Here is a 17,413-nt window from a genome sequence, read left to right as displayed (position 1 = left end):
GGCCGAACTGCTTGTCAAAAGAGAGCTAGTGGTGCAGCATGAAGAGGTCCAGTGTGGAGTCCTGCGTGACTAGCGCTGTGGGTTTATATAGTCAGGGCCAATAATAGGGAGCAGGTGTGTGTAATGAGGATCAATATTTGCGTGATGGTGAATGTGTGTGTGATTGGAAGGATTGGGAGATATGTGGTGATCAGGGTCAGTTATGGGATGGTGAATGGGTGTTATCTCTGCCCCGATGCTGGCTGGTTGCCAACGGAGATGTGGCACCGGTATTTGGCAGATGCTTCTATCCAGACCACTGATTGTGTTGTCAACTCGGAAGTCATTTACCATTGTGGTAGGCACATATAGGGCTGAGTATAAAATCTGACATGACTTAGTATCAAGACGTTCTCCTGGATAATTAAAGTTGTACAATGGTCCAGTCTTTACTATGAAAATAAAGGTTGTGCCAAGATTCTGGTTCATTGTCAAGCAGACTGTCCAATGAGAAGTCTGATTTAGAAACATCACAGTACGAATACTCACATTTCACATCATGTTTCCTCACGCTAGTCATTCCGGACCATTGCTGAGGCCTCCAATGGTTCAGACATTTGATAACATTTCAAAGATTTCCATCATTGACCTGGGCTGACTAAAACCTAATCTCATCAAGGAGATTAAACACAGCTATTAAAATCAAATCCATTCATATATGCTTGAGGATAATCTCAAATTTCATCAAAGTTTGGCGGTTTTCATTGTCATCCAGTTCTCAATGGGATTTTAGATCCCTAATAAGGGTATGAGAGGATATCCCCACCTGGTATGAAAAAGATGAGATTAATGTCACTCTATTCCATTATGGTTTTAATAAGTGAATCTTATCCATATTTACGCAAGGAATGAGAAGTGAAGGTCAGAGATTATTGCAGAGACGTTGTGAAGGTCAGAGACACAGCAGATGAAATGTGTGAAATAACAAGTGCTGTATAATGACAGTAACAATAATGACAGTAACAATGTTTTTGCTTTTCAGTGACAGCTATGAATTATGCATATGTAGTTTTTTTTTGCTTTAAAAAGACTCATTTCTTTTAAAATATACAATATATACAAGTTGCAGAGAATGATGTTATGTTAATGTATTTTGGCTACTATGTATTACCTTTAAAATGTAATTATCAACCATCTACTATCTTGCAATCTTCAACATAATTCTCACAATAATAATGAATAATCCACTGATGTATATTTTGCAAAACATGGCAAAATAGCAACAGAAAAATGGACATCCACTTCATACTCCAAACCTGGTCCTTCTGAGTCAGAGGAGAGGGGGCAGTAACATACAATGATTCATTTAATCACCTGTATTGCCCAGGAGATCTGTAATTGGAAATATAAGTGAATGTAATCTGTGCTTCATGTCTTGTTTACATATTATTGGTGCAGAAAAATCTGCTGAGACTGCAAACGCCAAACAAAAGGCAATAAATGAAATCATGGCTTTATCTGAAATTCATTTTCCAGTTTGCATACCCTCTAAGTTTATCAGCTATTTCCAAGACCAAAATGTAGAGCTGAATCTGGTTGCCATAGCAGCAATAACCAAAAGGATGAACATTTTTTTCTAGGCCACAAAAGATTGAAGTCAGTATATTCAGAATGCAGTGCTGCTGGTCCATTAATCACACACTAGTCTACAAATCATTTTCGAAACTTAAATTTATAATATCTCAATATATAGAACTGGATAAAAAATGAAGTAAAAAAAAAAATAACTTGTGGCTGCATGATGAAACGTTGTAGAAATCTTTTTCCTGGTGAGTCAGTTATCCTGTGGCCTACTATTAATATTACAAACCCATCACAATATGTAAAAAGTGGGGCTGTCATCAGTAGTACCCATTCATTTCATGCTTGCACCAGTTTATGCTAGAATGGTAAAAAAAAAAATTAATAAATTGTAATAATCAAATAGTCGAACACTCAAGTGTTTGTTTTCTGTCTTACATCCAATTCAGATCACATTGGTAACTTTTGTGCATCTGACATCTGTAGAGGAAAGGTAGCAAGCCAGAGATGCCTGCTGTTATTGTATTTGATTGTGTTGTGTGAGCGTGAGTGGCTGAATCTCAGCACTGCCAGCGTGTGATTAAGGAGATGAGGCCTAAATTGCCTTTGAACCTGTGCAGTTACCAGCCCGGTCTCCATGAAGGGCGCACTCAACACGACACGAACACACCACCATGATGTCAGACTTGTAATGTAATTACAAACCCATCTGTCTCTCATCGCTTGACAAGCACAAAATGTCCAATTATGGTTTCATTTAAATTCTAATTAGTTCGGCCCAATTTCACAAGCTCTGGAGTGGGGGTGTGGGGTTGTTAGTCATGTGAAGACGCATACAGTGCAGTGCAGAAGAACCAGTTAGCTTGGCACAACTTCTCCAGTGGATCAGCCTTTGGGTTGGTTTGACGTGATCAGATTTTGGAGTGATTAGATTCATCAAGAGCTGAACATGACTGACAATGGCAGAGGAAGTTGAGTGAGTGGGTTCATCAAGTATGGATTCTGTGTCTGTGGTGCCGTTGGTATAAGGCCAGTTCATAGTGTAGAGGTAAGCTCCCGTCATTCATGAATCAATGAACTTTCATTGATACGGTATGTATTCACTAATACACAGTGAATTTCTAATAGTTTAGACAATGAATGAAAATGTAATAAACATAAAAAAACATTTAAAAGTTTATTTAATACATTTTCAATTATGAAGTTGAATTAAGTTGAAGGCCAATTTTTGGACTATGAAATCGTGTTCTCATCTACCCGCACATCTATGATCTCTTAGAAACATAAGGGTGATAAAATCACAATGGTCACTTTGGTCCTGCCCTACCTCATGCTCGATTGCTAGTCAGGACTGTAAATCACTGCGACCACCAGCCCCGAGGTCCTGTGGCTGTGATAGCTGACTGTTGTGCTATGGTGGAGATACCAGTATTTTTTGATTTGTCAGTGGTGGAAAACTCCGTCCAAAATAAGACTGGACTTGAGGAGAGGGAGTGTATCGCCTCTTCATAATATCCTATTAGAATGTGTAATTAGTTGTCTTCTGTGATGCTAATAAACCCTTGTACCTTAAAATCACATGAAGCTCGGTCCTTCAGATAACAAAACAACGTAAATGCTTATGTACTCACTAACTAGAGAGAAGAACTAGCTTTAGGTAAACAGATTGCAGCTACCACTTCCCTGTGAAGGATCCAATCTTCTACGCATGTTAAATGTAGACTATAATGACAATAATGTAGACTATTAGACAGTGGTGGCTTTGCACGTGGCCTTTATATATGTTCTTATGTTTTGTGCCTCTGTTTGTAATTTGCAGACACGTCTCCCTCGGGTGGTGTGTGTTGTGCCTGACCTGCCACACCTGGGCCACCTGGGGGTTATGTCATCATGTTTACCCTGTTTAAGCCCCTTTTGCTTTTGTGAGCATTTGTCGGTCATTGTGATGTGACACTGGCTCCTTGTTAGGGCACTTGTACACTTGTTAGGGCACTTGTACACTTGTTAGGGCACTTGTACACTCATGTTTGCTTCCTCCTTTATTCCGCATGTTCTGCACAGGTAGCAAACAGCTTATGTCATATTTTTAGGTAAAAAAGGGCAAATGGTCAAAATCAACAATGGAAAGCATCTCATAATAATAATAAGAATAATAATAATAATAATAATAATAATAAATTTATTTATGACTCTTAAGGTCACTGAACATAATATAAAATCCAAGCAAAGACAAGTACATACATAAGCAACACTAAAAACAGGGAAACAAATGAAAAAACATAACTCAAAAAGCAGGCTAAAGACTGTATGCTGTCCTAAACAGGTGCGTTTTGAGGCATGATTTGAAAATGTCCAAGGAGTAAATTTTACGAATGTCGGGTCATTCCAGAGACAGGGGCCGAACAGCTAAAACGCATGGAAACCTCGGGTTAGAGAGACAGTGAGATTAATAGATGAGGAAGATCTGAGAGTCCAACTGGGTCTGTTTATGTGAAGAAGCTTGATGAGATATGAACGTTATTAACATATTATGTTATCATGGTACAAAAAAATGATAACAATAACGAAAGATCATTTGTTTCACTCAGGCTATATTTCAACATTTAAAGCCCAACTCGATGTTGATCTTTAGTTATGTTTTTGGGCCCTGTGTTCCCTTCACATCAAGCCAGCAGTGTTAAGTTCTTTGAGAGATGGGATTCAATCCCTCTTCTAGCCCATAGCCTACACCATGACATAGCAATAACAATTCATAAGACTAAGACTCAACGTTACATTTGCCTTCCTCTGTTACACGATTAAAAGTTATACATTATAAGTGCGAAAATGTGTTAACATGTCCATGTCTTTCTGCACACATACCCTACATTGAACTTGTCCACCACTAGTGGTTTCAGTTCACTGCGTACTTAAAATTTTCAGTCAGAAGCCAATGAGGAAAACTTAGCATAGCTTGTTGCTAACTTTGTAAAGGCAGGGTAGTGGTAGGCACAATAATGGCGCATTTCCACACGGGCCTGCTTGGCGCGGTACGGTTCGATTCGCGACGGTTTGTGAGTGTTTCCATTAGTACCAGGTACAAGTTTGCCGGTACCTTCAGGTACTTTTTTCGTACCTACTCGCTCGAGGTTCTAACTGTTCCAAAGCGGAAAACTTCTGTGACGTGGAGGAACAGCATGACACTGATTGGCCAGGGAGTGTCGTCACAGGTTGCGTCACAGGAGAGCGACTCCTCCGCTATCGCCATCTCGTCCATTGTTGTACGGTGTTGTGGTCGCATACAAATGATGTCACGACACTACAACCCGCGCGCCAACAGTGACTCCACCCACATTGTGGTGGTCCACCATTGTAATGGAAATACAATGCGACCGTACCGCTCCGTTGCGAATCGATCTGTATCGAACCGTACCATGCCAAGCAGGCCCATGTGGAAATGCGCCATAAGAAAACCCCATACACACACACACACACACACACATTATATAGAACCATATTTTGCAGAAAACAAAATACAGCAGAAAACAAAATACAACAGAGAGACAGCAGGAACCCAGCAGGGAGACAGCAGAGAGGCAGGAACCCAGCAGAGAGACAACAGAGAGGCAACAGAGAGACAGTAACCCAGCAGAGAGACAACAGAGAGACAGCAGGAACCCAGCAGAGAGACAGCAGAGAGACAACAGAGAGGCAACAGAGAGACAGCAGAGAGAGCGCAGGAACCCAGCAGAGAGACAGCAGAGAGGCAGGAACCCAGCAGATAGACAGCAGAGAGGCAACAGGGAGACAGCAGAGAGACAGCAGGAACCCAGCAGAGAGGCAGCAGTTAGGCAACAGAGAGACAGCAGAGAGACAGGAACCCAGCAGAGAGACAGGAACCCAGGAGTGGATTTGCTGAGAGTGTGCAGGAGGTGGCAGGCCTCACACACTGTTTGGGCCGTGATTAGCCCTAATCACCCAAGAACAAACTGATTATTAGCTCGAAGCCACTTGACAGTCTTCAGGGAATCTGCTCTGTCTCAGTCTCTCTCTCTCTCTCTCTCTCTCTCTACCCCACCTCATCTCACTTCGTCTGTTCTCTGTCTTTCTTTCTCTCTCTTGTCTTCCCTGATTAGAGGAGTTGGGTACTCGTATTTCTATACGTGAGCATTGGTTCTGTGGGAACGTCAGGGCCTCTCACAGGGCCAGTGTGCCTCTTCTCCTGACACCTCCTCTTAATCATTGGAGCAACATCACCCCTGATTGCAGCCAGAGTCTGATTGCAGCTGTCTGCCGGAATGACTCACAAATGCCATTCTGAACATGACCCCCCAACCACCCAACCACCCACCCCATCCCACGTCTCGTGGCTAACCAGTTTGGCAGTTGCTGTCATATTTGAAAGCAAAAAGACAGGAAGCCAAATGTTTCTTATTTGCATTTATTACATTTTAAACCTTGTATTTATTTTTTTTGCTTTTCACAAAAAAAAAGCAGTCGTTTCAAAAGGGGGGAAAGACCAACTGTGCATAGCCCTGGCCCATGAGTAAAAACTGACCATGTTTAGAGTATCTACTTTTTGAAAGACTCACAGAAGAGGCATACAGAGGCAGAGGTGGCAGAAGAGGTCAGGAAGAAGATGGATCAGCAGGCATTGATCTACTCCACATTGTAGGCTGCATTTTGCTGAGAGCCAGGCAGTGCAGTTACATGTCTTACACGGCGTCGAGTGATTTATCAAGCCTTTGCAGGCGGCTAGCTGCTAGAGGTCCAGAGAGCACAGTTGCTGTGGTGATTAATTAGGTGCTTGGAGTAGCCATGTAGTGCACAGGAAAGTGCCTTGGATGGCGTGAGCAGTCAATGCACACATGAAGGGAAATGTTATGAAGGCAAATGTTTGCTAATTTACCTCTTTGAATTCTTTGTCTGGTATTGTTTTGGCATTTGTACATAGTCCATTTAGCTCTCGGTTTAACAAAAATGAGAGAGTCGTCGTCACATTCATTTGGGCTTTACTTTATTGCACAATTCAAAAGTTGTTTATTTTCATTCCGAACTAATCGGAACTAATTTGAATATTTAATTAAGTTGAGATGTTTGACTATTTACATACTGAAAGAGTCAGAGAGGGAATCCAAACACTAAATCCAGATCATTAAATCTGTCCCCCAAGTAGGTGGTTCAACACACACCTATTTTTCTAATTAGAGAGGTGGTTGAAGAAAATTAAATCTCAATCTTGTAAAGGTTAAATTTGATTCTCTGTTTGGCAGCAAAATGAGAAGAGAGCAGATCCCAAAGTGGTCTTTCATTACCAAGCAGCCTGACATACAGATGAGTCAAGTCACAAAGTTTAATCAGAATGACTTCCCCAAGCTAATATTCTCTCAGTCAGAAGAGCGTTAATACTCAATTACCAAGCACAAGAAATGATCAAACCAGAAATGCTTGATCTGACATCTGATATGACTACAGTGTAGCTATTCAATTGAGTGAATTAAATTCACAATAAAACAGATTAAACCTGCACTGTATATGTAATGTATATGTGATGATGGTAAACAACAAACATATTTAAACTGGTAATAATGAACAAAAGCTAGTTGGATGTGAGTAGATCTGTGCAGTTCATAGAGAAATATATTTAAACTGCACCGTAACACAGGACACTTTGGTAGGGTGACCAAACGTCCGTATTTCCCGGGACATGTCTGTATTTCACGTCCTGTCCCGGGATATTTTTTAAAACTGTGGAAATGTCCTGGTTTTTAATTTACGTTAATCGCCCCCCCCCCCCCCCCCCCCCCCCCCCCTGTCCTGATTTTTCCAAACAAAAATATGGTAACCCTAACTTTGGGGTCTACCAAAAACACATAAAATACAAGTCTCTTATTAGAATTATTCTGGTAAGAGGAAAAGAAAGAGTCTTAAAATGCTTAAAATACTAAATACTTGGTTAAAATACTTGGTTACATATTGTTAAAAGTCATCCCTCTGATATTTCTTATTTTCCTGTTTTAGTTTTATCATCTATACATGTTCCTCGATATCCTGTAAAGCAAACTTGAGCTTCAGAAAGGAACTATATTGTCACGGTGAGGCGGCCCCCTACCGGCCGCCTCTGTCCACAGCGGCTGTTGTTGTTGTTGTTTGGTGACGTCATGTGCGTCCCTCAGGTGGGCGGAGCCCGTGATCCGTCTCACCTGAGGGTCGTTTGTTTGCCTATATATGTCTTGTCTTTGTACCAGTTGACCGCTGGTCATTATATCCTTAATTTGGATCTATTGCACGGGTTTTAGGTTTGCACACTTTCTATTAAACCATCCTTTTTCCCTGAGACTTGGCGTGATCGCTTCCTTTTGGTTCGCACACCCTGCCCGTCACATATATACATACAACATCTTCTTGTTTTGTGTCATATTGACTTAAGTTTAATAACTTTCATGCTAACCCATTAACTGCAAAATTATGAATTTTAACTCCCTTATAAAACATTCATGTCCTATACAATACAGTGTGAAACTACAGTAATAAGATGATTATCCATTATTTTACATAGGATGGAGTGGGAGAAGGAGAGAGAGGAGGATAAAGAAAAGGGAGAACAACCCTTATTACAGTTGAGATTGTGTCAAGGTTTCATGTCTAAAACTTTAGGTTATCACTCAAAGTGTGTTTGAGAACATCATACAGATCCACAGCAGGCATGAGGTGAACCGGCGTAAACCAAAGCCCATCACACTGCTGAACCGTATTTTTGCTATTTCATTGCTTATTGTTTGTTAAGGCGGCAGTAGGATTTCCTGTGTTCAGGACAAGCTTTGTCATATGTTAGTCACGGAGGATTCCTTCTGCCTGTATCTCCTCCATAGAGAGGCCTGATCAGTGGATCAGAGTGAGAGTGAGTGGGAAGATATTATACAGACTCCCTGGGTCGCCACCAACTGCAACGTCTCTGTGCATAACCTGATTATCAACAGACACTGGTACTAACAATTTCAAATATTGGCATCCCCCAAACACACAGCTAGGCACAACAGCCTCCTACTAGGGTAATTGTGTTTCCTGGATGCTAATTTGCACCCCTCAACCACAAACAATATAGCATTTAAACTTGCATAAAAGTGTATATATTTTATAATAATTTATAAAGAATAAATCTGTTAATTTTGCATTTGTCATCAATTACACCACAGCTCACTTTTCCATATTTTATTATACATTATACAGTAGTTTTAAAATGTCATCTAATTTATGACCTAATACAGTTTATTCAATCATTATATTTTAATTAAACAGGATGTTACTTTGGGTAAACCAATCTCTTGACTAAGATGCTGGAACAACCTTTCACTAGCTGAGATTACATTTGTAGGACCACTGTTTCTTACTCTATTATTTGGGAATTAAGTTCATGAATCATCAGCTTCAGTCTATTAATGGAGAGGCATTTTAATGAAGATACTTTGGCTCAAAAGGCACGACAGGAAATGAAAAATTCCCGTCATCTGATTAATTGTGTTTATGCTTGCCAAAGCCATGGCAGCTCAGGGGAGGAAATGAGGCACAGGAAGTGGGCTTGAAGAGAGAAGGCCCCAGAGCATGCTGGGTTATAGTGATAGCAGGTGACCCTGAGCATAAAAGGATGAGCTTGGTGCATTCATTTAAAACACGCAAGAAATTAAAATGCATTACGCTCTAAGTTGCCGTTGATTTCTGTCTGCGGGCCACTAATTTTTTTGTTTGTTTTTTTTTTTTTTACATAATTAACACATATTGAAAAGCACACACTACAATTATGTTGAAAACAAAACAAATAATGCTTGCTTTGTGTAAATAGATTATTATTTCTGCTGTCATGTGAAGAAATCTTGAATGTGGAATTAAGTCCTGGAACATATAAATATTACTTACATTTATTGAACACAGAAAGATGTTGAGAGCTATGTGCCAAAGTTAGGTGGACAAGTCCACAGCAATCACAGTGCCTCCATCCTGAAATGCACCTGCAACGCTTGTAAATTGCCATTGTGCTTCTATGCACGAGACATGGTTAATTTTATAGGTGTATTCTAATGAATTCTAGACAATGTACAGTAGACACATTTTTCTATTGGTATTGTCCATGCATCTTGCAACTAAAGAGAATCAGAATACCAATATTAAATATTGTAGTAAAGTACACAAACTCTACAAAGTACACATTTTTGTTTTCCCCATCTTGTCTCAAGTCACTAGTCACTACTAGCTATCACTTGCTTAAAGTAAAGTCAATGGCGCCGTCCAAAATGCTGTACTTTCTTACTATACAGTACACCAAAGCAGTACGCAATAAAAGTTAGTATGTTAGTAGGTATTAGTAAGCGAAAAATGCCTGGATGGCTTACTGAATCGGGAGCCATTTTGAAGTATGCGATTGCAGCACACTGTCCTATCCCAAGATTCAACTGGAGCATTGGACTATGATAGTTTGACGTAGTATGTCCGAGGTTGTATGCATACTGCCTAGTGCGTATCTAGTGCGTAATCTAGTGCATACTGTTTAAATATGCCATTTCGGATTGAGCCTCTGCCTTCATGTTTGTGTGTGTTATTAAAGCTACAGTAAAAGTGAGAAATGAGAATAGAGTGGACCTGCCTGCCAGGCCCCACCCCCTCCCAACCGCTGAGCTCCAGCCCCACCTCCAAAGTCCCTCCTCCCAGATGAGGCCTCTGTACACCTTGTCAAAGGTCAACAATGCTGGCGATCAAATAAGCAGAAAGAAATCTTTTAGACGTGAAGCAATATCTATTCGGTTAAAGAACTAGCACTTCCTTATTTCCGTTATTTGTTTGATAACAGAAACTGTCATGAATACCCCTACATAAGCAGTAAACCACTTCTGATTACATTCAGCTGTGAGGGAACAGGCGCACACAGATAACAAGAGAAACACCAAACCGATATGACATGATATGTGCGGGCACTTCACAAAAATATTTTTCAGCAACTTCCAAACAAAAAAAAAAATAACCGGTATCCTAGCTGCAATGTCACAGAAAATGAGAAATACTCCATGGAGTGTTACTACGTTAGCTTTATTTATTCAAAAAAACAAAATGAAAGACTAAAATCAAGCAGGGTTAATTAGCTAGCTACCTGTCGGCTACGGTTTGCAATCCTTTCTGAACCAGTAGCCATGTTAGCTCTTTAGACGTCTGAAAAACCGCTCCGATGTTTATCCTCATTTTATCTCAGGGTCTGTCTAATTCTTCTTAAAAGCATGTTTTTTTTTCATTTGTCATCTTCTGTTTACTTTGTCGTGCAAGCTGAGGTCGGTGAAGGAGACACGGGCCTTTGTTTCACTGACGGTGGTTGTTTATCCGTTAATCCTTTTGCAAAGTTTCTCAAGCAGCTCACATACTGTGCTTGACCGACAAAATGTCGAATGTGGACTTAATTCCTGGAACATCACATATTTATTTGTCACAGAAAGATGTTGAGAGCTGTGTGCCAAAGGTAACGACAAACCCCATAGTGGGATACACCTGCCGTACTTGTAAGCTACCAAAAAGAGCATTAAAATAGGCTGGTTGTGACATTTTATATAAAGCTATATAAAGTTTCAACACATGGTCTCATGGAATTTTCCATTCCCTTCACAGGCATGTTTTCCCCTCCGATGAGGCGATGCCCTGTTGTATTAGCAGGACTAGGTAAAGCCACAAGAGTCAGATTTTTTAAAGATTGTCTGGGTGATGTACTCTGAGGACATTGTGAATGTTATAGGAAATACAACAAAAAAGTTTTTTATTATGCAGTGCAAGTTTACAGCTGGTAAAAAAATATTTATAAGCTATGTTATTTTGAGTAATAATACACATTGTTTAGTGTTTGACAGTTGGTTTAAAAATTGTTGCAAATTTTAATACATATGCATGAACGCATTATAGATGTTCAATCTTGTGGAATTGGAGTGACTTCAATATCCAAGAAGATTCTCTAGTCCTAGTTCCTGTCATAGGTCCTCCTTGAAGTGTACATTATGAAGTTGTTGAACCATGTAAAAAAGTGTGTGTTAAAAGAGGGTTGTGAGCAGAACTGGGTCACCCTTCACCACAAGTCCTTTTACACTGCTGCCGAACGTGATTTACAGTATTTTCCCACCTTGTTGGGTTTAACAGTTTTCTCTGTGTCCCTATAACAACACTGATAAATTGGACAAATTTGATTGTGAGTGCCTTTCTGCAGTTATGTTGTCTGTACATATGCACAGCTTTTATTTTCAACGTTAGAATTAGCCTATAGGAAAAGTAGGCTAATACTCCACACTTAAAGCCAAAACACCACATAATGCATTTTCACATTACTGAAGATGTGAACCTGCTAAACTATATTACATAAAGTGCATATACCTTGTCAATCAGATGGGAGAGGAATATAATGAGCAAACTATAATGAGTTGTTTATACAGAAATGTTTGCATTTCACAACCATGTCCCTTTATCAATTATATATTACATGTGACTGATAAAATGTATGTCATTTCACAGATAATATGGGTATTCAGTTTTATAGCATGATATTAACACACACAAAAAACAGGCTTTCTGTGTAAACTGTCATAAGGAAAATCTAGCAAACCTTACTGCTTGGCCAAAGGGGGCACTCGTGAGCATCCATGTTGGGAAAAGCCCTACATCCTTCTCCACTTAAGCAGGAGGAGGACAAAGGAGACGAGGGTGCAAATGTGAGTAATGGGACTTATTTGCGGCTATCAGCAGCTCACACACATAGCGGCCCACCAGTGCAGGGTTAGGCCGGTGCAGCTCTGATTCACACGAGAAAAAAGAAATCTGAATATTATTGCCATTAAACAAAGTCATTGTAGGAAGTCATCATAAACCTGGTGCACTGAGGTAGCACTGAGAAATGTATTTGTCAAAAGAATTCACCTTGTGCCTGACTCCCATGTGAGCTCAGCTCGAGTCCCTCTTCCATTAAACCTAGCGAGCTAACTGGCCAACTTGCTCTTTGCTTCCCTCTCTGCTGCAGTGATTCTCTCTCATGGACTTTCGTTCATTCTCCAACCTCATGAAACGTAGCACAAGGCCTGTTTCCAGTTCCTTATTCCTTTGCTCTGGTGATACAGTGTACACTGCATATACACCACTCTCCCACAATCACCTCGCCTTAAGATCCAGTTAACAGCATCACACCTGTGGAAAAGCAGCTGGACACTCCACACTTTTAGGTAAAATTATATGAAATGTGTGGGCCTGTAATAATTACATTTTCTCACTAATGTTTAGATGCAGCAGACTCTGGTCACTCTATTCTTTGTGTGTGTGTGTGTGTGTGTGTGTGTGTGTGTGTGTGTGTGTGTGTGTGTGTGTGTGTGTGTGTGACCAACTGACTGCTCTTTGTGTCATTCAGGCCAGTTCACCTGTATTCTTAAGTACTCCTGATGATGATATGCAGACCATGGTATATTTTACTCTGTAGTTATCTTTTCTCTAACATTATCTATTCATTTTCAAAGACACACCACTTTTCAGCAATAATTCTGCTTATCTACACACTGCGCTGCAGTGAGATTAATACTATTTAGCTGTGGTTTAAAAATCAGAATTCAGAGATTCTGATTGGCATCAAAGATTACTGCAGTTTATTAGCTCTGTTTAGTTTATTATTTTGCAGTAAGGGTATAATACATAGCATTTGTTAGCGCAGAAAATAAGCAGGACATAACCTCTATTGTTTTAGTAATTTTAAACTCCATCAACCAAACAATCATTATCATCATTATTATTAGTAGTAGTAGTTGTAGCAGTATTTATAGTAGAAGTAGCAGTTATACTAGTTGAAATATCAGACTGTAATTGTAGTATTTAGTACAGTAGTAGCAGTAGTAATAGTAGTAGTAGGAGTAGTAGTAGTAGTTGTAGTAGTAGAAGTAGTAGTGACAGGGCCGGAGTGGGACACTTTTTCAGCCCGGGAGTTTCATGCCCAAATCCGGCCCAAAATTATTTTTCCCTCCCAATCGGCCCAAACTAGAGACTGACATGAGCCGGCCCATCGGGAATCCTCCCGAATCTCCCGATTAGCCACTCCGGCTCTGAGTAGTGATATCCATAGTGGTAGTACTAGTACTAATAGTAGGAGAGGTTGTGCATTAGTAGTAGGACTAGTAGTATTAGCAGCAGTAGTAGCAGCAGTACTACAGTAATACTATACTACTACTGTATGTTGGTCATCTTGTAGTAGTCATCCTGTGTAAACTACCCAGACATTGTTTGAATACATGTTCAGTCATTTTCTCTTTTCAGTACTCACTGGTGTTATTAGCATATCTAAGATACATATGTAGGTCCTGACCTTGTCTGTGTCTGACTTTAATGGCACCGGTTTCCTGCCAGTTATATTCATTTTCCAGAAATGTAAATTTCCAGCAAACCATGCTATAACTGGAGACTCTAGGGGAAGTTAATGAACCTTTGTAATTACTACTGCTATAAGCATGGAGCCTCGCTGGGCAGCTGCTACACACAGGCTCCTCTTTCCAAAGAGGCTATGTAAGGAAAAGCAAAGCAGATAAAATGTTTTCATTATGCAAAAGTGTCTCCTTTGGGGACAAATAGGTAGAAAGGCATTATATCGTTATCTGCTGAAAAATGAAGCGCTAATGTCATTAGGATGCCGCGAATGGAGAAACATTTTAATAGACTAATGTTCTCACTTCTGCATTTCATTGGATTTTAATGTCTGCCAGCAGCTGCAATAATGTAGTCTGGCCCTAAAGTAAAATCAGTAGTATTTCAAACATCAAAACAGAAACAAATGACATAACACTGGTCCGTAGCCATCTAGGAGCGTCCATTTTTAGCTTGGTAATTTTGGAAGCCTTTTAATGGCAGGTATTTCAGTGTGCGCAGGGGACATTTTGTGCACTTATCTCAATGATTTCATGAGCTGACAGGCACTCGGCAGAATATAAACTATTGCAGTGCGCCGTAGTCTGATTAAACAGTGGTAAGAGCATCCAAAATGAGACTGTGTGTGGATAAACTGGATAAATGATGGAGGCCTTATGGCGTTCCTGATGACTCGCAGATGTTGAAACTTGAATCCAGGAAAAATACTGGGGGAATCTCCAGAAACAATCATAATTTCATTTTACCAAGTCCTGTGATTACATTAACTTGATTTCTGTTACAATTACAGGCCATGATACAGCCAAGAGTGTTTCTAAATGAGGGATTTTGTTGTACCGTTAGAGTCTAAAGTTTTTCCCCATTACTCACTGTTGGGGAGATAAGTATCTCTTGGCCATACACCTTTTTTGTTTGTTTGCTCATTAGCATAATCCACAGAGCCCAGATTGAGCCCAGGAAATACATGCTGAGGCTAAGGGCCCTGCCTGGATAACCAGTAAGTTTTAGTTTACGTGCTTTACTTACCTTCAACTGCTTTGTTGAAATGTACTTAGTATTGACTTCTCTTTGGTGAACGAAAGAGGGACATACAAAATGAGTGAGGGACATAAAGAAAGAAAATAAGGAGAGGGAGAGGAAGAGAGTGAGAAATTATGAGAGAAACGGAGAGAGAGGAGAAAGAACGTTTGACAGGATGTCATAGTACAGTGTCTTCGCTCGGTTGCTGCTCCCTATTGATGCTAATTACAGGTGACAGGGATAAGTACTAGACTTTACACATGATAACGATGACTCTAGAGGAAGTTCTTCACGGTGCCCCTTTCAGCCATGCTGACAGCAGCCATTATGCATGCTGGGACTTTGTCAGGAGTTCACTGATGACGCTGGCCACCCGGAGAACAACCTAAGAAAAAGCACCACCCTTCAGGAATGGCCCAGGACAAAAGGGTATTCCTGAAGTAGAGCAATCAGTGGAAAAGGAGCCAGTTGGTTGGAACACGAGGGCAGACACTACACTGATCTCTGTAGCACACCCAGACAAAACCAGTGAGTATACAAAAAACCCCTCCCACCAAAATACTGTTTGGTGTAACAACACCCAGACATTACCAGCGAGAATACATAGAGAAGCCCCCCCCCCCCCCCCCCCCCCCCCCCCCCCCAGCACCCCCAAAAGGAAACAACAGGTCATGCTGACCCAGGTCACGTCAAAAGTGAATGTGGAAATTCGATTTACTGCATGCATATTTGAAGGCGCCGTTGACAGCGTGGAGCTTCTATGAAGATGATTCATGACTCCATCTCTGGGGTGGGATGAATGAACGTGTGGAGGCTGGCCCTCTGGTGACACTGGCGTCTGATGAGGAGAGGCTGATACTAGCGCTGTGATGAGCCTGTCACGGCAGGAGAGCAGAGGGTGCCTATTAATTCAGCATTTGATAAATATCTGTCTACACGGTCTCGCTATGCTACATTCAGTCTCTCTCATCACACGGCAAGAGCGCTGATGGATGAAGGCCTCATTCCCAAGTGGCTTTTTTAAGCTGAAGGTCTCTCTCCTTCTCTCTCAGACTCGGCTGTCCTGACTCCCCCACTCCCTGTGCCTGTGACCTGGAGGAGGTCTCACCATATCCCTTCGGTTTTACCCTCTTCCTTTCCCCCTCTTTTCTCCATCCTGCTAGGCAAAGCTAGGCTCAGATCTGTCTGTTATCCTACCATTTGACCCACACACTGTGTGAGCCGACAGCCTGAGGTACAGCTTTCATACAACACTTTGCAATCCTTAATTGAAATATTGATAGGATGTCAGTGTACAAAGTGAATATGTCTTTATTTATGTAAAAATATCTTTAACTTCAGAATGTGTACTTTCCTATGAAAAACACATGCAGAAAATTATACAAAAATTGCCAAGCCAGATGAAAAATAACCAACGATTTCTTGCTTATTATGGAAAGTGCTCAACAGCTTAAAGTTTTTGATGCCACAAGTAACATTCCCAAGAACTGAAGAATCCATGTTTTTCCCTCTGATTCCCTGTGATTGCTAACGTCTTGCTAACTTAGGAAGGAGAACTACTCCATCCCAAAAAAGAGAACTCTGAGACCAGGGAACAGTGAGACCTATTTGCATTTATAGGGTTTGCACAACACCTGGCTCTAATAAGGCACTCATGCAGTCCCATTCTTTTGTTTGTATTTGCGTATAATGGTGAAATTAGTTCCTGTCCATCAAACACAATGAAACTGTCACAACCAATGAAGTAGTCCATTTGTTTGTGGACATACTTGCATGCTGCATTCTGCAACAGTACCAGATCTGAGGAAAGGTGGACCACAGATCAATATACATTGGACACACTCCAGTTCTTGCCTCACAAGTTGATTTGAGCAGTGTTTGCAAAATTCACCGAAGAGAAAAAAAATCAAAACAGAAAAAAAAGTGCTTACAGAGTGATGTCAATAATTCCACGCTGACTGAAAGACGTCCAGAGAGATATCCGTGTACCACCGCGTTTTCACATCCCCTCGAAAAACGTCAATAGCAATGTACAGTGTAAAGATGAAGTGTTGCTATGTTAATATACGCTGCATCCTTAAAAAAATTACAGGTCGTCCTTCTCAATATCAAACAAATACTGTCTCTTTCTTTTTCTCTTTCACTCTGTCATTTCTTCATTCTCTGTGTACTGTTCATCTGAGGTTTAGTCTCTTTCTATGTGTATGTATGTGTACTTACCTCATTTTAAAAAACATTTATAATTTTATTTTTTTTATTTTTTTGCTATTTCTGAACTGCTGACTTATAATACGGAGCCTCCATCATTTCAATGAGAGTTTTTCTTCCCCCAGTCAAAAGACATCTAATTGCTAATCTATAATCCTTTTAATATGCTCTTGCCTTTTTTCGATTGATCCTCTGCCAGGCGGAACAGCATGGCTGGGGACTACATTAATCC

This window comes from Brachyhypopomus gauderio, chromosome 6 (assembly GCF_052324685.1).
Source record: "Brachyhypopomus gauderio isolate BG-103 chromosome 6, BGAUD_0.2, whole genome shotgun sequence".
In the NCBI taxonomy this organism is placed as follows: Eukaryota; Metazoa; Chordata; class Actinopteri; order Gymnotiformes; family Hypopomidae; genus Brachyhypopomus; species Brachyhypopomus gauderio.
Note: the sequence above shows the minus strand (reverse complement) of the source record.